This window comes from Zonotrichia albicollis, chromosome 3, assembly GCF_047830755.1.
Source record: "Zonotrichia albicollis isolate bZonAlb1 chromosome 3, bZonAlb1.hap1, whole genome shotgun sequence".
Taxonomy (NCBI): Eukaryota; Metazoa; Chordata; class Aves; order Passeriformes; family Passerellidae; genus Zonotrichia; species Zonotrichia albicollis.
The window spans coordinates 117539707-117567349 of NC_133821.1; positions in this window are offsets into that span (position 1 = coordinate 117539707).

Here is a 27643-nt window from a genome sequence, read left to right on the forward strand (position 1 = left end):
TAGTTGTCAGGAATCTAATATTTGAAAGAAATAGTCTGGCACTGTGCTTCCCATGAGCTCTTTCAATGCCTTCAGTAAGCAGAGCAGATTTCATGGGGTTTACAATATTCAGAAAGCTCCTTCTAGTTTTTCTTTATTACCAAAACCAAGAATTCTTTTTCTATTTTTCTATTACCAAAACCAATTCATTCTTGTACATGGTTGCTCTGACAGTATCTTCAACCAGAATCTCTCACAAAACAATATAGCAGAAGTCTCTTTTCTGTTTTGAGATGGAGATTAATAAACAGTGCTTTAGCATGCAGATCATCATATTATTTGGTCATAGAGCAGTATAAAAATGTCACAATGATCAAAAAAGTATTCTTATTACTCTCCAAGGACATTTCAATCCTGATATCAAGAATGCTGGGTGAAACAGCCCATTGTCTGGTTTCACTGCTGCTTTCTTTCCAGGTAGATAGTGTTTAGAAATATAATTCATGTTTCAATAACTTTTAATGTTGAACTAAAGACCTGCAAGCCTTCCATATTTTGTAGATATACAAAAATAAGAAATAAGTCATGTTTGTAGTTTGTTGGTTTGGGTGTTTTGGGGTTTTTTTGCTTTGTTTGTTTTGGGATTTTTGTTGAGGTTTTTTTTTTTGTTAACATTTTGGGTGTTTTGGTTTTGTTGTTGTTGGTTTTTGGGTTTTTTTCCTAATTTTGTAACGTTTTTCAACTCTTCAGTCCACTTCCCTGGGAAAAACAGGTCTACTCTCCAGTCCACTTCCCCAGGAAAAAAACAAGATAACAAAAAACCCCAAGAGAAGAGCACTGAAGGACAATCAGAATATTAAATGAAGTTTCTTTCTGAAACAGAGCTACTTCAAATTGTGTTTATATATTTATGTCATTGCAACCATTGCCATTTTTAGTTTCTCAACTTTATGTACTTTATACTTTGCAATAATAGATTTTTTCTTTTTTTTAATAACTGTCTGCCTTTTCATTTTTTTTTTATTTATTTACTTTAGCTAAATATTAGGCTACTATTCCCCTGTGCCCATGTCCTTATTAGGTGAAAACCCCAACAATATAAAATCACTGGAATGACCTTTTATCTTAAGACATCTTATATGAGAAATATATTTCTGACTAAAGAAAACCATCCAACAAAATTTCAATCTATCAATATCTTCTCTGTACGATTGCCAGAAGGGCATCTGGATTTGTTTATTATGGTTTTTCCAAAAAGAAAATAGAAAGAAGAAAAAAATGACAAAAAAAAAACAAAAAAAAAAAAACAAAAAAAAAAACAAAAAAAAAAAAAAACAAAAGAAAGAAGGGAAAAGAAAAAAGTTTGAAAAAAAATAGAGGAAAAGAAAGAAGAAAATTGAAAATAAAAAGTTATTCATTTCATTCAGTAAATTTATAGATGTTCTTCCTTCTGCAGTTAACTGTAAAAGGATCATAAAAGTTTTGCTACACCCATATAGTGTTAATTATACGAGTTTTGGAAGAGGATTACAAGTTCTGTAAAGAGGAATAAACCTCAGAGTTTTGCCAAAGAGTGAAAAATTCAAGAATGGATTCTATGGAGCAACCATACACCAAAGATATTCTTTGCAAGCTGATACCTTCTACCTCAAACATTGCTCAAGGAAGGTTACTTGTCTGACTTGTATTTAGGAATACATAGATAATGGGAATTAAAATACTGATAAAGCAAAGCGTATAAACCAAGAGCTTTATTTTGGTTTTGCACAATATTTGAGATTTTTACATTTGATGAGAATTTTATATCCGTGTCATCACTGAAATTGTTATTTATATAGTTTCTGGTAATCTATATTGTTAGTGTAGCAAGGTCAGAAAATAATTACTCCTGTTCATTTATCTGTATACTCCCTAATTTTTGCTTTCCTCAAACACCTTTGTATCTATGAAATTATGATGTAGTCATGGCTAGAACAAAAACTAATTTTCAGATTTTCCCATCTCTTTATTTTTTCTCTGACAAGTAGAACTGTCTGATAGGAAATAAAACACTTGAGGTTTGAAAGCACCGCTTAAAGTCAGTGTGAACTTTTGCATCTGTATTTGTTTAAAAAAGAGGAAAAATTATTAAGACCTGGATGGAATCAGATATCTTGTGGGACTATAAATTGTTTGCAGTTGGTTTTACAGACAACATCCCTGGTAAGCTTGCATGCTGTTTAAAAAAGGATGTATTTCACAAATTGAATATATCTTTTGGAGTACTGGAACACAGAGTGCACCTACAGATGAACCTTCTGCCTGAATAAGAGGTTATTCCAGCTCTCTGATGTAAAGTAAAATTAAAATTAGAGTCAGGAGGAGTCCCAGATGCAGGAGCAAAGACACCCTGGAGCTATTATTTTTCCCACACTGTTACTGCCTTTAAGAAGGTTTCAATACACAATACCACTGAGTGAGAAATGCTACATTTCCTATGCAAATCAATGTTTTAAGATCAGAGCAGCTCTCCTTCTCCAGGGAATAACCTTACCTTGACCAGCTGGTAACCAGCTACTGTAGCATGGGTACTTTGGTAAACACAAGTTTGTCTCACTGCCCTTTGATTTTATCCCATTCTCTCCAGCATAGATAGATAAATATATCTACCTTTGAATACATATGGATATGTAACACATGTGTTACAGTCATTAATGAGGCTGGTCTCTAATTGCTGGTTTTAGCAGATGTAGGATAAACTCTGGAGTGTTTCATGACAGGGTAACTGATATACAGAAGAGTAATGAAGTGTTCAAAGAGTGAAAATACACCAAAAGCACCTATATTGCCTCTTGAAGATATATTTTAATTCATGGACAAAGTCCTAATGAGCCAAAAGGAAACTTAAAAATATTGGTAGGTAGATCTTTTCTGACGACATAAAACAGCAGATAAATATCAAATCCTTAAATTAAGAAGTAGAAATCTTTGATCAGTGTTTAATGCAGTAATGTCTGATAGAAGGGTGAAGCGCATTCTTTGCCCTATCATGTGTACAGGTTCATGCTTTCCCATCCACCTGACACGTTCTGGATATTGATGTAGAGTTTGAAGTTTTAGCTGAAAGAAATAGGATAAAGATCAAAATGAAAATGATATAAAAAGTACATTCTTGCAGATTTTATTGGAACAATATTTCTTAATTAGCTTAGTCATTAAGCTTCTCATGTCTCAGGTTTCATGAGGTCAGCTTAGGTAAATTAGAGGGACAGTGAAAAAAATGAATTAATTGAAAAAGTTTCTGAGACTATTTCACTTCATCAAAAGCACTTTTAGAAACTTGGGTCTAGAAATAAGTTGAAAATAATTATATTATTATAAGATATTATTATATAATGATGGATATTATTATAACGGCACAAACCTATAGATCCTTTGAGGTTGAGATATATTTTGACATAGATCTAGATGTAGAGGTAGACAGACAGACAGATGATAAAGTAATAACTCCTGCAGCAAGGCACCTTCAGAAGAACTGAAATAAAGTATCAGCCAAAGGAGTTCCATGTTGGGAGAAAAACTAACGCCAAAGCAGCATAAGAAATGTGAAAAAGAAGAAACCTGCCTAAATCAGCATTCTGGCATCCCTCACCCATAGCACCCCTTCAGTGACAGGGATCTTCCTCACAAGTACATTCTCACAGCTGATTCCAAGTGCAGAGTGAGAAAGGGATAGGAAATGCTTTAGTTGGTGACTATTCTGCCTCATCCAAAAGCTTCAAGACAGAGAAGGTTGAGTCTCTCTTTGGTAGGGAACAAAAAAGTGGCAGAAGGCTAGTAGAGAGAAAATTTTAAATGTCAAATTCTGAAACTGTGTCATGAACAGATTAAATTCTACAGACTGTAAATTGCTCTGGACTGGAAATGAGAGCATTTTATTCAAATGTGCAATAGGAAGTGTTTCTTATGTTTGTACTGCAAGGTCTTTGGTTTTGCTGTATGTCAGTACTAAGGGGAAACAAACACAGAATTCACTTCTGGGGACTAATCGGAGTAATCTGAAGTAAGCCAAGTGTGGCTCCTTTTAAACATTTGTGCTAGTAATCATAGATAAAAAAGAAGAAAGAAAGATAAGCTAAAGAAAGGGTTTTTACATTCTGTTGTCATCCCCAATGGTGTCCACAAATCAGGGACACTCTTTTGTTTTTACCTGGGGTGGCACTACTTCTGGAAATATTTAATTTTATTGTCATGAACATCTTCTCAAACTTACTTTTCTAACATCTATGTAGAGGAACTAAAAAAAATGCAACCAGAAGAAAAATAAGGAGTAAGAAATAAAAAAAAAAGGGGGGCATTGTTGGAATATGACTAACTTAAAGGATTAATTTTATTATTTTCCAGTAATTAATCAAATATGAAAATTTTATATAATACATTCTTTAAACAATGTACTAAAAATGATTTGTTTTTTGTTTGATTGCTTGTTTCCCATTTCAACAGAAATCCAGTGATTGTTTCACTTCTAAATTTTAGCTGCTAAAATGAGTACTATATTTCTACACCTTTATACCATGGCTGTCTTACATAAAAATTCCTAAGTGAAGTGAGCATCAATGTCCATTTCTTGGAAAAACATTACTATGTTATGAAGAGAAAAACACATGGCTAACTAAACAAAAAGGATCCCCACACTGGCCAATTGTTCTTTATCATAATTAAATGAAACTAAAAGTCCTTTACATCACTTTATCTTTAAACTCTCTTCACACTGTGGTATTAGGGCCTTCACTTTTCCTGTAGGGAATGCCTTCTCTTTTCTATTTTCCAGCTAAGGTTCACTTTCTCTAATTCAGATTAGGAAAAGAAAAGACAGAGATAGAAAAGTATAATTGACTTAATTCAGTTTAATTAACTGCAAGAGAATGGAGACAATTAGTTAATGCATCGTAATGAATTGAATTATTAAATGAATTTCTCCCACTGGGAGAAAATGATCCCTGTAATGGGAAAAGTAGATATGGAACCAAAAAATAAAACAGCAGATTGTTTTTTCTTTATGTTAGGATGACCAATCCAAAGCAAATAGAATTTTAGAGAATTACTCTGTGGTGGCATTCAATGTCTTGCAGGTGAAGCCTGCTTGGTGGGTTCTAGGGGAAGGCACTGCCCTAAACTTACTGAATGTGGACAAATTCCTTATTTCTGGAAATTAATGTCAGCCTTAATTCAGCTTTTGATGTATAGAAGTCAGCAATTGTAGACCTGTGTCTCTGAGTAAAATAGTGAAATATCTCTAAGTGAAACAGTGAAAGAATTATATATTTTAAAGAAAACAAAAAACCTCATCCAAGTCATCTGAGAGCAACTTAACACTCTGAAAAAACCAAGCCAATTTATATATTACAATAAAAGAATATCAATTGCATTGATCGTGACTGTTTAACCATGTTATTGAAAATTGAGATCTGCATCTGAGTGAGCTACCATAATAACTCAAAAATAACTCTGTTTAGATTTTCTACTTTTTCCAAGAGAAGAAAGTTGGAATGTTTTAAACACTATTAAATAATTTAAAACATATTTTAAATAACTGAAAAAATCCTACTTTTTGAGTATATAAGTAATTTTCCTGGGGAAAATCCATTAAATTTTGGAACTGTCTAATATTTTAAGTTTTATCCTTTTTCTGAATTTTGCTTTTCTGTGTGAATCCTGGTGAACAGAAGAAAAATATCTGGTTATATTAGTATAGTATCATATTTTCTTTTTTTCTTTCTTCTATTATTTAATGTATTTTAATCATTTGATACAACAGGAAAAACAGAGGAGTTCACAACATTACTTTCATAATGCAGCGCCGACCGGATTACTGAAAAACTACAAATCCTACATAAACTCATAGTAAATATTAAATCTAATGGTTACTGCTAGGTACTTGTGTTCATTCATTCATTCATTCGTTCATTCATTCATTCATACAATCATCTTTCTCTTACTTTTTAAGCTACTATCCAAGTGCTCCAGTTGCATGTTGCTTAATGGTAGAGAAACACAAAATGAAAGAATGATTTGGAGACGGAAAGTGTCAGTTGGTTTAAAAATAGAGGTTTTTTTACTTTGGGAACACAAGTCTTTTCAAGTCTCTGATGTAGGGGGTTGAACTAGAATCTTTTATGAAATTCAAGGCACAGTAAAGATATTTGAGTGAGTTGAAAGGAAGGGAAAGGAAAATGCCTGAAAAATATCTAATATGTATAAAAATACCTGAAAAATTAATACCTGCTGGTTTACCGGCTGCTTAAACAGAGTATCTCTTTGCTCTTATTGTTTTCTATTGCCATGGGATGTAGACAACACTTTTAATACAATTTCACATATAATACTGTTTAAGTTTCAATGACTTTAATTGAAAAAATTATTATACTATCAGCATAATTATCAGAATGAAACTGAGAATCCATTTCATATTAAAGGGACTGCTACATTCATATCAACTACAAGAAGTGGCAGCCAGTGCTCCAAGGGCTGCATTGCAGCACCCACCACAGGGTACCCACAGCACAGAACAAAACCTGTGTGATACCCTTGCTAAAGCCCTTAGAGACCGCTTTCTGCTTTCTGTTAATTTATCACAAATAAATTGAGTCTGGAGCCACATCACAGAAAGCTTTTTGCCTTTACGCATGAGATTCATTTCATACGGAGAACAAAATATGAGGTGAGATTTGTAGAAAGTAACAAACCATTTCCAAAAGAAATTGTGAAACTTTGGTGGAGTGTGTTACATTGGGAGTTAGCTAGATGGTGCTAAAAGCTACTTATGTATTGCTTAGGCTAATGTGACAAAAGGCAGCTGTATTTTAGGTCACAGGTGAGGATGAATGGGATTATTTTATTTGACTGGCGTTCTGATGGTTGACATTGGTGGGAGGAGTAGGATTCCTTAAGTAAAACAAAATATCTTCAGTGTTTGAGACACTGGACAAATACAGCACTAAAAGAAACTATTCTTTGCATAAATATTGTCAGCTGAGCAGTGAAAGACCTGAACATCCCTTAAGATTTCAGAACAGATGTCTAAAATGATAGCCATGAGGAGATAACTGCTTTCTGTATGTCTTCATTGCATAAATCTAATTTTGGTACTCAAACATATAAGCTCAATGTTCAATTTTCCATCAAAAAAAGATGTAGAGACACAAATTATCAAAAAATCCTCCTGATGGTCAAAGTCAGTGTGTTTTTCATAGAATTGACATGAGTGACACAAAATAAGGAAAGATTGTTCAAAAAATTTGGAAACAAAAAAACTTTCTTCAGTTCAAATGAAAATACATAGATGATAAAAACCAAAGGAAAATTAAATATAAGTTAGTTATTATATTAAAATAAACCAAACCAAATTAACCTCAAAAAAAAACAACAAAAGAGGATTCTCCCTACCTTGTTCTTTTGCAGAACTCTGTTTCTAACCAGGACTCTTACTGGTGTTGGCAGCACTCAGTATATGCTGTGCTCACGTTATCATTTAGATATTCTGCTCAAGATTCTTTAGTCTTAAACTAGTTGTATTTCTCAAGCAGAACAGAGTAAAAATCAATCAGTAGTACACTAAATAGTGTACTGCAGTTGGAAATTTCCTGCCATAGTGTCTTTCAGCAGAAAAAAAATATAATTATGATAGGGAAAATTGTGCATGAAATCTATGTGATAGAAGAAAATGGAAGTGTGAACTTATGCACCTAGGAAAAATTGAAACAGCTTAGGCAGAGATAATTCATTTCCAGCTTTTTCCCTCCCTCGGAAGAGAGAGATTATTTGGTTCAAACCAAGATGTTCACTTGGCATGGTCCTGATTATAGGAGAAGTTTGGAATAGATCTACTCCAAACTCTATTCTCAGGAGCTGCAACAGTCTCTCACATACCCTTACAGAGAGTTAAGCTTTTTCTTCTGGGAGAATATGTAGAAGACAGTGGAGCAGGCCACAGCTTGTTGACAACTGCATTATTTCTTAGTAATGGACTGTCGAAAAAAGACCAAAGAGAATTAATTTTGTCAATTTGGATAGAATTTCTTGTTCAAAATTTCACACCCAGTTTTCAGCAGAGGAAAGGTGATTGTCTTGGTATGTGTAATTCAGTGTGCACAGTTTTCTGATCACCAATTATATTATGTTGGTTTAATTTAAGTTCACATTTTCTCCTCACTATACTTTTCTACTTATTACAGAAAATGTTACATAAATAAATGTGTTGCAACAAAAGCCAGCATATGAAATTTTATAATTTACTTTAATTTATTTTTTTTCCTTAAGGGAATGCAGAAATCCAAACCAGTTCTCCTGTTGAGATTTACTTTAAACAGCTGTTTTCAATTCCAAACTTATCTCTCTCACACGCATGCTCTCCTTTGCTTGCTCTGTTTTTCTTCCTAGCATTTTTACTTTTCCTCCAAAAACAAGGGAGATAAAAGCTACACTATCCTGTGAAAGTAAAATACATTCCACTAATTGGATTCCTGGTCAGCTTTTATATATATGCAAACACGTAGTCCAAAGGAAAAAGCTTTTATTTAGTAAAATTGGTATTAGGAATAGGTTCTTTAGTTAATTAGGTGTTATATTACCAAACTTCATGCATCAATTTATACCAGTAGCATCATTTAGTACCAGTATCTTTGATGAAGGTATAATGTAGTTTGGAAATACAGTCTGAATATACTGAGAGCATACATAATGATGTCACAGTGAGAACAGGACTAGTATTCATTTGAAGATCAGTAATTTCTGACTTAATCTTTTGAAAACATCCCTTGGTTTTGCAGTGACATTGAACAAGAAATTATTGGAACAGAGTTCAGCAAGATGGTTATAATTTTGTTTACAAGGAAATTCTAGTCATGATAAGAAACCTCACCCCTGAATGGGGTTATAAAAATACAAGATTTATTTATATCCTAAGCTCATTCCTATTGCTCTATTCCTTCAAAGAACAGGTATTGCCCTATTGAAGTTTCTGCAAGTTCAGCAGAGACCTCCCACTACTGCAGGTAAATCAGGGATACATGAAAAGACTTCAAGTATCATCACTTACACTATGGAAACTTTTTTCCTACTTTTTCGGTTCTTTTTCACAACATAGTCAAGGTTGAGAGAACAGATCATCATGACAATTCCTAGACTGTCACTTTTGCAATTCAAGACTTGCAAATAAAACTGTCTTTGTAGATATATTTCCCCTTACTGATCAAAAGACAGCTAGAATTGTTTCTTTCTTTTTAACATTTAATGTTTCCAGGAATACAAAAGCATTGGGGATGGGGATTCTTCTCCCCATTCACCACTGAATGAAAATACATAACTCCTTGAAGCAGAAGCATTAGGTTGAAGTCTTATATTTTGCAAGAGTAAAAAACCTGTATTTTTAACAAGTAAGATGTGAATGTTCAGCCACACAATCTCTGTTTAATAACACTGATCAGTCAGAGTGATATTGGACCACCAACACCAGTCTTTTTCAAAAAAAATCTACTATGTGTCAGGTAATTTCTATGCTTCTTCAGCAGAATTTTAAACTACAGTAATTCTCTTGCAGTTTAGAGCACCTAATAAAAATTTGTATTTGGCATGACAACACCCAACCCATGAACAATTAATTTTATTTTTCTGATCTGGAACACTGACAGTGATATCAACTGCCCTTCATTTCCAGCTGAATGAGTGGTGTTTATCTGCCTAGTTCAGTTAGTAGGTTCAGTCTAGTGCTGGTAACACGTATTTCAGCAGCGGCATTTGTATTTCTCTAGTGGGTTGTGCAACTTGCTCTGCTCATGAAATTAGACTGCTGTCTATGCCTGAGAGAATTCATTTAAAGTTGGTTTGATTATGTCTAGACTGAACCACAGCCAGTGAAGCATAAAATGATTTCAGAAAAAGTTTTGACTTAATAGCTTTCTGGTGAAAATATTTTCACAGTCACTTGGCCATGAACTAATTGCTGTATTAAAAAGGAGTCCCTGTCCCAGACACATCAGGATTGTGAAGCCCATCAATTAATCTGAAACCGAATATCCATCTGACTGTGTATCAATAGAAGCAAATAGGAGAAAGAAATTTCTATGGTGACCACTGGGGGAAAAAAAAAATATATATATATATATATAAGAGTTCTGGGTTGTACCTGGTTGAAGAGATTTTGATGCATGAGAATTGTGAGACTAAAGTATGTGGCAAAGCATTGATTCTGTCTGGAGCCCACACTTCAGTTCCTGGAGTCAGTTCTGAGAATTCCTATTAAATTTGCCTTTGGATTTTCTAGAGAGAAAAAAAAGAAAAAAAAAACCTTCCAGAGAGCATTAATCTCACTTGCCCTGAACCATCAAGGGAATTTGCACATTTGCTTCAAAAATAGCCAGAACTTTGGAGTACATGGCAATTTGTTATTAGCATGTGGTAGTTCAGACAATGGTGCCAGATGTCTGGGTAACAAAGCACGAGCCTTATGAATGTTTTAAGTGGTAAGAACAGAATGAGGACATTAAAATTTAGCTATAGGCACACGCTGTGTGTGTGGCCAAGGTGCTAGATAGAAACTTCTCTTTTTACAACAGGTGTTGCACCAGACACCACTACTGCTCACAGGGTACTAGAACTTAGTTTAGAAATTCCTGTATTGCAACTGTTTCCAAGAAAAGTTTCCTGAGAGAATTGGTTCACTTTCAGTAGCTGAGGTGTTATATAAAGAAAAAAAATCACTTTTATGTCAGCAGGGGGATGAAAGCTCACCAGCAATTTGATAGTTTCAATGGATGAAAAATTTTTCTCAAAATCAGGACACTCCTTTAGGTTTTGAGAGACATGTTTCTTTTTACAAGAATTAGGCCTCATGGTTTCATGTATCTGTATGAAAAAAACAAATGAACCAAACCAAACCAAACCAAAAAATCCAAAACCAATCAACCAAACAAAACCTCCAGAACCAAACCACCCCTGCCCAGAAAGAAGACCCCCCCCTAAAAACACAAACAAAAAAGCCCCAAACATGCTGTAGCCTGTCTAAAAATAAGGCAAGTTTCAAAATTTCAATTGCAATGTGTTAGTGGTTTTAAAACCACCTAACTGAGAAAGAAAAGGTTTATAATGACTATGGGTTTTTTGCCCCAAAAATACTTTGCAGTGTAGGCTAATGAAAATATCTCAATCAGCATGTCAAGACTATGTACAGAAATGTTTCATCAGTTCCAAACTTTTGCAGATGCTGAAGAAAAACAAAATAAAAATCTCTGACATCTTGCATTAAATTCCAGGAGGTAGCTCAATTATTTCATCTTGGAAGAAAGATTTGCTGTTAATTCTAAGCAATGGATTACACCTTCTGGAGAGACCCTTATTTATTATTCTCTCGATGTCAAAGACATAAATCTCAAGAAACTTTTTAAATGAAAACAAACCAAAACCACTTCATTTTTTCCCAGTTTCTGCTGTTAACTTCTTTATTCAGATCATCTCACCTGTCCTTGTCCTCATTTTGTCAGAACAAAACATTCTGACACAAAGACAATACCTTTGAGATATACCTGATGATATGGAATTAGTTAAAGGTTGGGTCAAGAAATTTTCAGTTTGAGATTGCTGTGTATTTCTTTCTCATAGACCTGTGATATATTTCTCAGCAAACTGACACAAATAATACTACCATAATTTAAACCTTGTTCACTTCAGGGATTCCATGTGAGATTACTGTTAAATTGGTGGTGCTTCTTTCTGGAGGTTTTCCTAATAATATTTTTAAAAAATAGAATAAGATGAATAGAATAGAATAGAATAGAATAGAATAGAATAGAATAGAATAGAATAGAATAGAATAGAATAGTTCAATTGGAAGGGACACACAATGATGATTGCATGCAGCTGCCTGACCTGTTCAGGATTGACTAAGACATAAGTGTGTTCTTAAGGGCATTGTCCAAATACCTCTCAGACATGGACCTTTTGGGTCATGAACCTCCTCTCTAGAAGGTCTGTTCCAGTGTTGAACCACTTTCTTGGCAAAGAAATTCTTCCCAATGTGCAGTCTGAACTTCCTATGATGCATGAACCACTTCCATGTGTCCTGTCCCTGGATACCAAGGAGAAAATCTCAGCACCTCCCTGTCCGCCTCTGCTCCTCAGGAGGCTGTACAGAGCAGTGAGGTTGTTCCACAGCCTCCTTGTATCGGAGCAAAACCAACCCAAAATCCCTAGCCACTCTCCAGGGAACATTCCTACCATCACTGTCACCAACTTTCTTGGCCCCATCAGGATGCACTCAAGTACCTTAAATATTAAGTAAGAAAAATAAAATATAAGACATCTTTTAAGAAAACCAGCTATTTGCATTCCTTCTGATCATACTGACCATGTATTTTCCCCTCAAGTCTATCTATCAAATAAAAATTTAAAAAAAAATCTTCATTGTGTTTGAAAAGTTCTAAAAAGCTGTTGAGAGTCTTTCTCCGCATATATGAATGTTGTCCTCTGATGTAATGAGGGTTATAATCTGGTTATATGGCTCTATACAGGTTTTCCTATTCACCTCTTCAACTAGGTGATACATCCAAACCTTTTTGTCTGACACTGAACTCACTATTTTTATTTAAAAAAAAAATCTGGATATTTAGCTATTAAAAAAATATTTATCTTTCTATCAAGAGAAAATGGGTAATGAACATTTCCTTCAGCTGAAACTGAAGACCTGTGATTAAATGTGATAAATATATGTTTGCTTTCAACAGCTAGGAATTTTAAAATAAAACTACTGTCAGCCTGATTCCTCAAGCATCTTACCAAAGTAGATGGAGTGGCAAGTTAATTGAACTTGTTCAGATACTTTTCCATGATCTTGTGCTAATATTGTGAGTTTTAAATCAGGTTCTCTTTTTTTTTTTTCTTTTTATTTTTTCCCCTGTGTGCTTATAAGCTTTTAAAATTAGCACTTCTGCACTTCTCTCCTTTTTCTCTTTAATGATTTGCCAAGTCTAGTGGTCTACCTGTCAGCAACTGGGCCTGTTTATTTCCCAGGAAGAGATGGAAAAAACTAATAAATGTTGGAAAGCCTCCTCTTTTCTTCTTTGCCTGAGGCAGATTGTAGTATACAAAAAACTTGATGGTGGTAAATTCACAAAAATTATTTGAAATTAAGAAGCTCCTCCATATTCAAAACAGGGGTATGCACAATTTTTGCAACATACAGGTATTTATATTTACAAGCAAAGGTGTTCTCTGGGATGGTTTTCATTCAGTGTATTCTTAAAATATCTGAAGAGTAGCCAAAACAAATAGTTAAAGACAGGAATCAGTAGCTCCAGATTTTTATTTAGAAAAAACACAAATGGAATACAGTCCTACTATTTTCTTATGGATGGGGTTTTTTCCATATCCTCGAGATAGTGAAAATACTATGAAAATCAAAAAAAATTGAAGTAAGCTTGGAGAAAAAGCTGTCAATTACTCAGACATATCCTCATACTGTAGTAAAGTAAATATGCTAAGTGATGTCCCATGACTAATGTATTTGGAACGTAAAGGAAGAGCAAGTGTTCTCCAGAAGCCTCTAAAGCAAACAGAAGGGGAATCCAATGCAAAGCATTTTAATCTTGTAGTGACAAGTATTCTCACTTGATGATTAATTTTGTTAAGGCTGTGTTGAGTGGACTCATCAAAACACCATGAAAGACATCTAAACACATTAAGATTTGAAAACACAAATAGAATCATAACCTCATGGTTAATTTTCATACTTGCTACTACTTAGGAAAGCAATTGGTACTCTAAATTGCTTTTTGGGGTTTTTTTTGTAAACAGGTCATGGGTATTTCTGTTGGCTAAATACTGTCATCCATATTAATTTTAAACAATTCCCTACTGGATGAGAGGCCACAAAAACTGTCTTTTAGTGTACAGTTCAATTTGCTAATATTAGAAATGTCAGAATGCAAAATGGAAATTAGAAGAAGAAAAAAGTAAGATGTGACACAACAGGAAAATATACTGGATAGTGAGTGGGAAAAGTTGTTCAGTTCTAGCTTGCATTCTTTTTTCTCTTTTATGACTCTAAACAGTTTCAAATTAATGATTAATGATAGGTCTGAGGTCCCCTTAATCTAGTCTGAATAAACTGTCCCATTATGAAACTGCCTGTAATATCTCAAAACATCTTATTGTTTGTGGCACAGTATAGTAATTTCAGCAGAACGGAACTTATGTGGCATCAGGAGCAGCAGAACTTCTCCATGATCTTCAATCTGGAGTATGGGATCAGCAGAATTTCTTCATGATCTTGAATCTGGAGTATGTGTCCTTCAAATCTTCCCTATAGATATAATTTCCATCAAGTATGAACAGAAAACCATTAAGAAACAGCAGAAAAAAAAAATTAACTATCCATAGCAGCCAAACCTTGAGGTTTATAGCAAAGGGAGATCCACTGGGAGATGACAGCATTCTTCAGTGCTTTCTTAAAGTAAAATCTGATGTTGCTTACCCACTATTCTCATTTTAAGGCAAACTCTGTAACCCAAATTTAATATTTTAAAGCCAAGAAGACTTACTTTTTTTTTTCTATTTTTAACTTGAATTCTGAAGTTGTGCCATAAGTTTCCTTAACGCTGTCTCCTTTCCTGAAAGCAAACACACATGCACATATAAGGTTTGTGTAACCCACAAAGCATCTCCCAGAATGGTGAATTCAGGGTGTTGATGTGTCCGGTTTATCTCGGCTGTTTGAGGGGCCTGGAAAGGCCCGGGGTGGCCTTGGGGCAGCCCGCGTATCGAAGGACGAGAAGAGGCTTCAGTTCTTCTTTCGGTTTTTATGTTTATTAATTGTTTATCTAAAAGATTTTCTTTCGGCCCGACAGAGCTCTGCTCAGCAGCCAGCCATGAGCACACTGTGCTGCCCTCCGGACAGTCACCTATCTTTATACCCATGGTTACGTGTACAATATTTATCATTTTTCCCCAATACCATTTATTCTTATTACCCGGTGCACTTTCAGTAATGACCAATCCCAAAGTGCCACCATCACCAAAGAAGATGGAGGAGAAGAAGAAGAAGAAGAAGGACAGGACACGCCCCAATTCCTCCATCTTACTTCTCTAAACCCCCCTGTACAGAAATCCTAAACCCTGTGTCTCACTCTCTAATTAACCAATCCCTTCACCATTCACCCCGGTGAAACCCTCCTATCCTCATACAGGTGTCGTCTCCCGTGTAGGATCAAAGTGCAGCCCCCAGACACTTCTGGAACATTCCAGGACTCCCGAGCCCCCCAAGGTGGTCTCGGTGGCTCGGCACCTCAGGACTGAGATCTTGAGATCCGACATTGATGGGCTGGCACAGAGGTCAGTGAACACAAATTTCCTTGGCTCCAAAGACAATGACCTATGAAGATCATGGCCGTGTCATGGCCGGCTTACAGACAGTAGCTTGACAGATTCATACTTCCAGTTGCACATGGTTATAGTGGAAAACATCAGATCAAGCTCTATACTTTGCTTTTTCCTGTATACAGCTTGGTATTTAGTCATTAAATATTTTCATTACAATTTAAATCTTTTGCACTATTTTCTGTGCAATAAAAATTTTAGAATGTCATCACACTGTTAACTGCTTATAGAATAAAAAAAGAATTGTAAATCTACTCAATCAGAATGAATGAGTGATCTTTATTTCTACCTAAAAATATATTTTGTTATTTTTAAAGATTAAATTTTAGTAAAGGATTCTCATCTCATTTATTTAGCTTCTGGCAAGCTTCAATTTATTGATTTTAGTTTTCTATTTAATTAAATGACTCTTGATGATTATGTCAACATCCATCAACAGACTTCATCAAAACTATTCTGGTTTTCAATGGTGTCTAAATTTGAGCTAATGCTTGACTTTTTAAATAAGGAAACTAATCAGGTCTCCATAAGAAAATAAAGCTGTTAGTTGATTCAATAATTACAGCTTTCAAAAGAGAAAAAATATCATCCTAAAATGCTGTATCCTATTGGTAAGTTATGCTGACGATATCCCCAGAGAAACAGCTGAGAGGTGCCAATCAGATTTGCGAAACATTTTTGTTTACCTGCTCAGCACTCCATCTCTTGGGAATTCACAGCATTTACATGGAGAAATCAAATGTCAAACTTTGCTCTGTATTGTAACAAATTACTTTTTTTTTGAAACTCACCAAAAAGTGTTGTTTAGGGCAATTTTTTTTTTTTTTTTCACAGAGTTCTCATAATTTAAAAATATCTTTGCTATCGTGTGATCCTAGGTAATATGCTCCAGGAGGCCCTGCTTGAACAGGGAAGTTGGACTGCAGGACTTCCAGTTGTTCATTCCAGCCTTCCCAATTCTGCAGTTCTGTGAAATTCTGTACATATTTTGGGTTGTTACATCATTAAAGACACAGAAAATAAGTGGGGTTTAAAGTTATAAAATTATTGTAACTTTGGAGAGTTCAGCTTCTAGGTTAAGATAATAAATGGAGGGAAAAGTTCCATATTTTGGTCTCTAGTTCTCCTAAAAATAGGCAATGTCAGGAACACATGGGATTACAAGAAAGAAAGAACAGATAGCTAAGGAGAAAAGAAACAAATAACAAAACCTGAGGGGAAGAATTGAAATAACTTTATAAATATATTTTAATTGTTTAGAAGGACCTAAAGTAACATTTCAAAGATAAATCACTCAAAAGAATGAACATGTAAAATGTGACAGTAAAAAAGATTAATGATTAGGAATTACAGGCCTAATACTCGAAATTTGTTTGTCTGGCTTCACTTTAAAAAACAAACTAAATATATTTCCATCCTTTCTTCATGAGATCTGGGGGGGAAAAACCCACAAGTGATAGTTTCCTTATTCTTCCTTATTATTTCTTCTGTCTTTTTCCCTCAGCTATGGCCTTCTCATTGTTTTGTACCTGTTTCAATATACTTTCTGTATACAGAATGAAATTTTATCTGTAAAAAACACCATGTAAAAATGACTGAAGTATATATATAACAAGAATACTTTTCAAAGATCATGCTTTTAATATTTTTGGGCTGGAAGCTAAAGAGCCTTGAAATTCTTCTCCAAAAGTATAATTTTACTTGTTAACTCTAAAAGATACTGTGTGGTAAGGCAGTTTATACCTTTTAGTCTTAATGACTGTGAATATTGACCAAAAGACAATTCCTTTTTGATACCCACTAGCTTGCAAGCATTTTTATACTGCATGTGATTTTTTATTTTTTATTTTTAATAGAGAACCAGTTTGTTGCTTCAGATTTAATATAGAATGAGTCAAATTTTGAGAGTTAATATTAAGAAGTAAGGTTTGATTTCCAGCATAATATGGCAATAATTTGAGTGCAATGGAGTTGTTAGAGATTCTCTCTCAATACTGAATATAATGGGAAATGTAAAAATGATCGGCCAAGTTGGGTGTTAGGCTGCTAGTGATAGATTAATAAGAATAAAGTTCTGCTCTGTGTAGTGTGCAAGAGGGAGACTCCTCCAAGCTGAAGAGAAATACAAAGACTTCCTAGCAAAGCAAAAAAAAAAAATAAAATGTAATGCTTAGCTTTGCCATAAGCTCTAGTGAGCTGTTTGTTAACCCTGTAAAGAAGTTTGAGAATACTCAAAAACTTTGTGATCATCAAAGAAAAATACAAGGATTTTTGAGTTATGTTCTCCTGCATGCTAAAAACATGTTTTACTGCAGTAGTTGAAAAGACACCTCAGGAATAGTCCTTTTCCCTTTTGGCTAAGCACCAACAAAGCTTGGATAGTTCTTATGTATCTGATATCTGAATTGTTCTTATGTATGTGATCAATCCCTATATCATTTCCTAAATCAGACAACTATATTTAAAGTAAAAAAGGATGAAAAAAATCAAGCTAATAAAATCACCATGTTAAAATATTCCAAATACATTTGCCTAGGTTTTCCCGTACATCTAACTTATGTCATAGATTTAATAAAGAAAACCTATTAGCAAAGTGAAAGGCATTAACCTCTTTTGCCTTTTACTGTGACAGATGAAAATACATTTATCAGGAAGCATTGTCCTCTAAACTTTCATACCTGATGCTCTTACTTGCATTACACACTCCTTCGTTAAACTTTACATCTTTCAGCCTTACAGCTCATTCCTGAACTTCAGCAAATCCTTTACATAAATCATCAAAAGAATGACACTGTCTGCTTTTGCACCAGTCTTTCAAGAAATTCCTTAACAAGAGGACTTTGACTCAGTTTTCAAGCTTTATTCCAGGTTAACTTATGAAAATGCATAAAGGGTGTCACCATGATACAAGTGAAATGCATAAAATGCCATAATGACCATTAGTACCAGAATTGATGGCTCTTGATATTTTGCAAAAGAATATACCATTTAAAAAGTTAATATTCTGTACAAGCCCTAGAGAAATGTCTGAACAAAGAGCAGTATTATATATTGTTAAACAGAAAATCAGCATTGGGTACTAATCAATGAGATATTCAGCATGTTATTTTAAAAAATGGGAATAAATGTTTTAATTTGGGCTGTCTCTAAAGCTATTTTAAAGTCATTTTATGCAACTATAAATACAACAAAACAAAGACTATCACATGATTTTTGCAAGCGTAGTGTTTCATTTGGTCATGAGAGATTTAAATAATTAGGGGAATTTTACAGACAATGAATTTAGGACCAGGAAAATCATTTGTGGTGTATGTTATTTGGATATTTTTCCCTTTGTAAGCCTTGCCTTTCTTGGTGCTGGATGTAGGGATAGTCAGTGTGTGGCATTTTGGTATTCAAAGACAATACAACTGAAATACAAGAGAGGAGTTTATTTTGGGTGTAACAAAGTATAATTACAAATTTCAAGCGTTTCTAGTTTTGAAAAAAAATTAGCATAAAAACATATAGGTTGAATAAAGAACAAGAAATTAAACTTCATAATGATCAATAAACTTTTTAAAGTGTACTCCTAAAATTTTCCCCTAAAACATATTTCCCTACATTAAGATGTTTGACTAAACAAAACAATTAAACTTTCTTTTTTAGAAAGTGTCAGAATTAATCTCTTATATCCTTATTCAGACACCTAAGGAAACAATATAATTTTCATTCGTGCTGAGTAGTCATTAAATCGGAGTAGTCAGAATCAAGTAGTAGATCAGCATGTTGGAAAACGTTAAACCACTGGTTAGGAACGTTTAGAGCCATTTAAGGCACTTCTGCCATTGAGCTTTATATAAGGGGAAAAATAAAAACCGCACAGGATACTAGACTAAGCAGAGAAAAAGTGATCTTTCTTATGAGTTCTATATTTAACATTTATGACCAGGGAAATATTTTTGTTATTGATACAGTGATTGTAAAATGGATCCAGAACCAGGGTTTGTGTTTCATTATCAACATGATAGCTGTGTAATATTCACGCTCTTAGGCCTAAAGATTGCTAAAGGCATATTGTTTCATCAAATAAATTACCTGAATGAGTAATGCAACTCAAAGAGAATAGAGGCAGAGTTTTACAGTAGTGTTACAATCAGAACTCGTTGGTTTGAAAATTAGGAAGTGGATGACAATCCATCCCACACCAACTTGGTCTATAAAGTCGAGCAAGCATGTCCATACACTAACTGTGAAATTACATCCCTTTGTAGGGGGATGAAAAAGATGACAGTTTTTCAAAAACAAGACTGGGCGTCAGGAACAAAAAAGAACCTTTTGAATTCATACCAACTCAACCCCTATATATCCACTTTTTAAAATTTTCTTTCTATACAGCAATCTGGGGCACTGTATTTCCAAGTTTTATCCCTGGTTTTATCACATTTATCATGACTGAAACCATGCTGTTCAGAAGTCCATGTTATTCTGCAGAGAATAAGTGATATGTAGTGTGTAGCACAGAAATAATTCCACCAGATTCCTGGAATTATTAAGTATTCAGGGCAGTTCACAAATATAGCAAGATATTCAACACAGAATGTTTTTCTGTTGGAAAACAGTAAAAAAAAAAAAAATTCAGAATGTGTCTGTCTTAATGACAGGAGAAGGCCAAAGCAATTTGTTTCATTGGCCTACTTGTCTTCCCCCACTCGGTGTAATTCTTCTCTTTAGTTTCACAGTTATACTGCTGTTAAAGTTGCCCTACATTGTGCAAGGAATCAGCATCCATCAAGGCTAAAAGAAGGGATGTGCTGAAACTAGGATAATTACCTGGGATATAGATATAGAGTTAGTTTTGTATCTTTATAATATAATGACATTAATTATTTTTGCAGCTGAAACTATGTATAAATTCCTATATTACCACAGAACCAAGTCTTGGAGGATTAAATTAAAAAAAAAAATATGAAGACACCTCTAAACATCCCACATTTCTTCTTTATTGTTAGCACCGTTTTCATGTATCCATGAAACACAGTTTTAAAAAATGTTAAGAATTTCAATGGAAGGGTTCAAAAGTTGCTGGCTCACAGGTAAAAGGGGAAAAGGAATTACTCTCAAGTATAAAGTGATCAATTCTTGGAAAAAGATTTAATTTTGGAAAATGTCTGTGTTTGAAATTTCTTCTCCATCAATAATCTCTTTGCTGATGTTAGGAATTTACATTTCCTAGACCTCCTTATCTGTTTCTTAGGCAACTCCTGAGAAAGCTGATACAGGCCCAGGCTTTCTCCAGTCCAGCAGCTGAAATGCCAGGAATCTGGGAGTCTCTGTCTCTTAGAAATAATAGATCTAGATTTGAAAAGTTTTGTTAGATCATTGGAAGAATTAAGAGGATAATATTTGTGCTGTGAAAAGCAATTGGACAGTATTCGGAAGTAAGAATTTTAGGAAGACCAAAAAGGGAGATGTAGAAAAATAAAAGTTAGGGAGTAAAGACTAAAGTTGAGAGAAGTGTTTGACTGTCTTCTCATCAATGTGAGTGTATTCCATGGCAGTTATGAAAAGTCAGCAGAGCATGCTTATAAAACCTACAAGGATCAGAGCAAAAGCAAAGCCAAATGTTTTCATGAATATCAATTCCCAAATTGCCTCTGAGAGTTTTTTCAGTTTGTAGACTAGATTGAAATTTTGTCTCTATTTATACCCTTTAAAACTTATTTATTCCAGCAGCCTTCACTATTGTATTCAACATATAAGAAGTGTTGGTATTGTAGCACTCTTTACTGGGAGACATGTTACTGGTAGATATTCTCACTACACTAATTTAGTAAAATTGCATTTATTTACAATATCTACTTTTGCAGTTTACTGATACAACACATTATCAGGATCATTATTATTTTTTAAAAATCTAACACTTAAGCAAAAGCTTAGCATATACTTTTTCTAGGTGTATAGATGCAGAAATATACTGGACATATTACAGAATAGAATAGAATAGAATAGAACAGAACAGAACAGAATAGAATAGAATAGAATAGAATAGAATAGAATAGAATAGAATAGAATAGAATAGAATAGAATATTTCTGTTGAAAGGCATCTACAATAATCATCCAACTGCCTTATCAATTTAGGGCTGATCAGGTCAGTACATGTTGTAAAGATACTGCTCAAAAGCCTCTGAAATATTTGACAGGCATGGGCCATGAACCACCTCTCTAGGAAGCCTCTTCCAGGATGTTTGAACACCCTCTTGGTAAAGAAATGACTTCTAATGGGCAGTCTAAATCTCCCCTAACACAGCTTTGAACTGTCCCCACGTCTCTTTGTTGACGGAAGGAGACCAGGACATCCAGTTGATCATCACAGGCCCCATTTTATTGATCAGCACAGCGGGTTAAATACAGTTCGTAATTAACTTCATGCATATTGCAAAAGTTGAGCTCAGGATTGGTTAGTTACATATCAGCAGTTACACCTACTTTTACATTCCTATGGTCCTACTTTTGATACTTTCTACATATTCTTAGGAGATATTCAGGACTAATCTCTACTCCCTTTCTCCATGTTGCAGCAAGGCCACTGATTGCAAGCTGCTGACATCTCCTTTCAGCTTGCTGACTGCTGATTTCTCAGCTTGACCAGTGGCAATATGTCAGCATGGCCTTTCTCAGCTAACCAACTATTAATAAAGCTCTCCACATTAAAGCTCTCCACATCTCATCACTGAATTGCAGGGAGAAACCTTCAGCACCTGCCTCTCTGCTTCCCCTCCTCAGGAAGCTGTAGAACATTGAGATCTGCTCCCCTTCCTTCCCCAGTGTCTTTTTCTCCACACTAGATAAACCCAAATTCCTCAGCCGCTGCTCACAGGACATGCCTTGCAGCCTTTCACCAGCCTTGCTGCCCTTCTTTGGTTGCATTCAAGGACTTGAACAGTTTTAAATTGTGAGGTCCAAAACTGCACGCTGAAAATGAGACTGCACAGCACTGAATGAAGACGAATGCATAGATGCTTATGAATAGAAGATAGATTTACACTATAACTTGCAATTTTTTTCATACAGAATCTTCAGCTATCTCAGGAAAAGTTAATCTATTTAAAGACGGCCGTCTGTGTTGTAAAACCTAAAATTCTCAATCACACTTAAATGTTTCAGGATTGTCTGTAATTGTTTCTTTTTAACTGTAAGTGCAGAAACTTAAGGAGTTGGTGCATCCTTCATCTTTCTGACGTCTTAATCTTTTATAGGAATTTTGTTTGCTTATTTTTTTTCAGATATGTGTATCTTAGTGCTATGTTTTAAAATGGCTGAATATGAAAGGTTCCCCACAAAAACTGCTTTAGCTGTAGACAGTTGGAACCAACTGTGGCTGTTACCATATTTCTACATGGCAATTAAGATGTAAACTGATCTTGAAGAGTGGTGTTACCTATTTTTGCTGGAAGAATGCCTGAGAAGAACAACCAGGAGAAGAAAGCCAAGTATCTGCCCTACCATGTACAACTCCAACCCATCAAACCTGAAGGGGTGGTGCAGTGGCCTCCACTTAGTGGAGGTAGAGATGTGTTCCTAGTTGTGCCACTCTCCAGCATGCCATCTCAGGCAGACAGATATCACAGTATCTTCTGGAAAAAATAAGTAAAAAGGTCATGCCTGGTGGGAATGAGGAGAGTGATTTGTGTTTCTCTGTAGTGAAAACTCTACAATGTCAGCTAATGGACTTTCACATATGCAAACCCGACTGTCAGTGATGTTGCAACCTATGGTTCAGTTTCATAATGCTCATCTGTCTGTGACTCAGGTTTATGAACAATTTCCTGACTGGAGAGGAGAAATTAGGTTTAACAGTTCTTTACCTGGTGATTGGCAACCACTGGACAGCACAGACAACCATGGAAGTGAGTATAGTGATTTGTAGACTGTTAGTCCGGCATATCACAATCATTCACCGTACCTGCTAGGTAATAGATATTGAGTCATCAGGAATTGCATGCAGAGAAAGTGTGGGATCTCAGGATCTGAGTCCTGGGATGCCGGGCCCCCGAGACCACCCTTGGGGGGCCCGGGAGTCCTGGAATGTTGCCAGAAGTGTCTGGTGGCTGGACTTTAACCCTACACAGGAGACGACAAGGATGAGGGCTTCACAGGGTGAATGGTGAAGGGATTAGCTAATTAGAGGGTGAGACACAGGGTTTAGGATTTATGTACAGGGGGTTTAGAGGAGTAAGATGGAGGAATTGGGGCGTGTCCTGTCCTTCTTCTTCTTCTTCTTCTCCTCCATCTTCTTTGGCCACGGTGGCACCTTTGGATTGGTTATTACTGAGAGTGCACCGAGTTATAAGAATAGATGGTATTGGGGAAAAATGATAAATATTGTACACGTAACAATGGGTATAAAGATACGTGGCTGCCCGGAGGGCAGCACAGTGTGCTCATGGCTGACTGCTGAGCAGAGCTCTGTCGGGCCGAAAGAAAATCTTTTAGATAAACAATTAATAAACATAAAACCAGAAAGAAGAACTGAAGCCTCTTCTCATCCTTTGATACGCGGGCTGCCCCAAGGCCACCCCGGGCCTTTTCAGGCCCCTCAAACAGCCGAGATTAACCGGACAAGAAAGCATTACAGGTTTTTCATCATCCACAAAAAGCTGATTGCCTGTAGTGTTTACTGAAAAATTGGTTTGTATTACATACTTCTATATCAGGGTCATTGAAATGTGTCAGTTCCTATACTCTCACATGCATTGTTCACACACACCTTGTATGGTCCACAAACCCCCCAGGACAGTGTATGGAGAATAAGGGTTCATCCCAGTCATAAAAGTCAGTGTTTAAACTAATGATAGGGAGAAAAAAAACGACTATCTCAAAAGATAAATCAACTCATTATAAAGCACACTTCTGAAAAGGCTTTGGATGATTTAATGTCTGCAGAAGCCCTCTCCACTAACTGACAAAGGACACTAGAAGAAAAGATTAGAAGTAGGGGATTAGAAGTCTAAATGACAACCATCTTACATGATGCAAGATGATTAACACCTTGGGAGCACTAGACATACTGATGAGTTACATTTGTGACCATCTGTGAATTCTAGCACAACTACTCTAACAACATAAATGCTTTTTCCTTCAACGGGAGTGGGAGAGCATGAGACCATTTGAATATTGGTGATAATACTGTTAGACTGAGTTAATCAAAACTACTTTTAATATATTCTAATAAATTATTCTATAATGAATAAAATTGCCAGCACGTAGATATGTGTATATAAAATCCCTTTACAAAAACACACACATGCAATTAAGATGAAAGTTCCTGCTTTGTTTTAGTTTTAACAAAGTTAAATAACAGCACATCAGGAATTCCTAATCATATAAAATATAAGGATGTGCATTTATTAAAAAAGTATATCATACATGTAGTCCATACTTCTATGACAGCTAACAAAATATAATCTACTAGCTTTTCTAAATGAAGAAAAAATTTGGAAATTCAAATGAAGTTGCCTGATTGTTGTTATATAACCAGGCTGAATTGCAACTCATGAAAAAAGCTAACAAGGAGAAAATAGTAATCAAAATTATTATGGGAAAATTCATCAGTATAACAGACTGTTCAAAGGAGTGCTATTGAATTCTTTAACTTCCGCTGCTCCTTGAAAAGATAACACAGACACACTATCACTGTATATCACTGTACATCAAATCTTGAGAGAAAAAGCGATTTTTAAAACCACAAGAAACACAAGCTTGAAAAGCACAGAAGAAATAGATGGTGACTTTTAGTAGAGGGAGACAGAGCAGGTAACAGAGCATGGTCTCACCCAGAGAGGCCACAAATTCCTTCTGAAGTCAAGCAGAGCAGGGCTGTGTGTGTGCCCATGTCTGTGTTGCACATTTGTGTGTGTAACCTTCTTGGCCCTTGTGGGAGGTCTGCATAGAACTCATTATTTGCTGCCCTGTTGATATTGATCTGCATTGTACAGGTCACTGACAGTTAATTATGTGTCTTTGACAAATTAATAAACCACTTTAATCTATTTCAATCCATTCTGAATTAAAGTAATGCTTAGCTAATTCTGGTAAGACTAGAACACTGAGCTAATCAAGTTTGTCTGCTGTATTCGTTACTGGCAAACAGTCAATGACACAAAATATGCATAACCTACATTCCTTGAAGGGATAAGCTACTTAAGGGGATAAAGTTCAGACAGAAGTTATTTAGCTGTTCCTATTTTACAGAAGGTGTTATAATCGGGGGTTTTGGTTTCAACTCTGGTATAGTGAAGAATCTGCTCAATACTATAGCAAAACCCTAAGTGAGATTCCATCAGCATAAACACAATTTCATGAAGTGAAATATTTTGGAAGTACTTCTGAATGCAATTTTAATTGCATCCTAGTACTTTTTTTGGCTTTATGATGAATTTGAATTAATAAGCTAGAATATATATGTTCTTGGGTATTTGATCACCTTATGTTATCAGATGTTTTTTGAGTTCAATGCAATACCACTCGGCTTTTTTCTAGAAGAAAATTACAGACACATATGTGTAACACCTGCCACTTATGTACAGAAACAATTTGGAATATTCTTGGATTTAATTTATTGAAAGGTTGATCATAATGAGCTTCTTGGTGCCCATATGTATGTAGCTCAAGACACCTATTCTCCTTCAGAACAGTACAGTTTTTATCTGGGTATCAGCTATAAATACTTTCACATTTACAGTCCATTAACATGCTTCTGCAGTATGGTTGTCTCTGACTTTAGGAGCTATAAATTTCCATGTACTGGATCACATTTTCTCTTGGTTAGAATAAAGAATTTTACTAAATTTACCATACATACTTAAAATTAATAGGAATTTGGAAATTGGTCACATTTATTATTTGGTGCATATTCAGGAATTTATCAACATTTTAATTTTTAATAATTTGATTTGGTTTGAGCTTTTTGGTGGTGTGGGCTTTTTTTGTTTGTTTTGCTTTGGTTTTTTAAGTACACCCTACATCTCTATCCTATTTCTCTAAATGATCTGATACTCTGCTGAAATAAGTAACACAAGCAGACCCATTACATACAGAGCAATAACTCCTCATGTGACATGAAATAAAAATTGATCATGCCAATCTATCAAATTTGAAACATATGCCTTGTCCTGATCCAAATCAATCTGCATTTTTTTAATAGACCAGAAAAAACATTGTGTGAACAAAGGTTTACAGAGGACTAGAATCAATTTATTCCCTGTGATGGTTATCAGCAGGTGTAACATCAGTAATTCTTGGTACTTCATGCACAATTATGATATCACTTGTTATGAGAAAATAAAATAATAAAGTTCATTGTCGCAGACATCTTTTCATTAAAAATCTTTCCTTAAGATTTTTTCCTCCTGAGAAGCTGAGAGGCCTCAGGAACAAAATGTAAACATTGATTATCTGCTGCTGTGGAATGCAACAGGTGCATCTGGGATTGGTCTCGTGGATGTTTAGAATTAATGGCCAATCACAGCACAGCTGGCTTGAACCGAGTCTGAGGCAGCTGCCTTTGTTATCATTCTTTTCTTTTCTATTCTTAGTTAAGCTAGCCTTCTGAGATGAAACATTTCCTTCTGTTCTTTAGTATAGTTGTAATGTAATATATATCATAAAAAACAAATCAAGCCTTCTGAAACACGGAGTCAGATCTACATCTCCTCCCTCATCCTAAGACCCCTGTGACCATCATCACATTCATAACCATTGCACACTAAGCAATATAAGAGTCATCTGTTCTACTCTGCTTCTACTATTTTATTTTAATGTTTCCTTTCTCAAGTGTCTAATCATTTGTATAAAGGTAACATGGGTTGCTTGTTTACAGCACAGAACAGGGCAAGCTCGATGCAGAGGCAACAATGAGGGGAGAGAGGATCTTGCTGTACCTTGTTGTTTCACTGTGTCACCTCCTGCCCCGTTGTTCTGCTCAGGAAAGCTCTGGAGACATCTAGGTTATTAACACTCCCAGGGCTTGCTCTCTAGCCCTGAACATGGCTGCACACACTGACTATGTACTGTGGGCTAGATTTAAAAGTGCTTTAGCATCCATGACAACTTTCACATGAAAATCATTCATATGGAAAGATTCCTGCTCCGTGCCTTGTTCCCACAATATCCTTGGAAGAAAACTATTTGTGCCGGCCCAAAGATGTGCTGAGGATTGTTCTAACATTCAGAGTATGCAAAATTTTTAAATTTCACTATTTTTACCCATAATTTGAT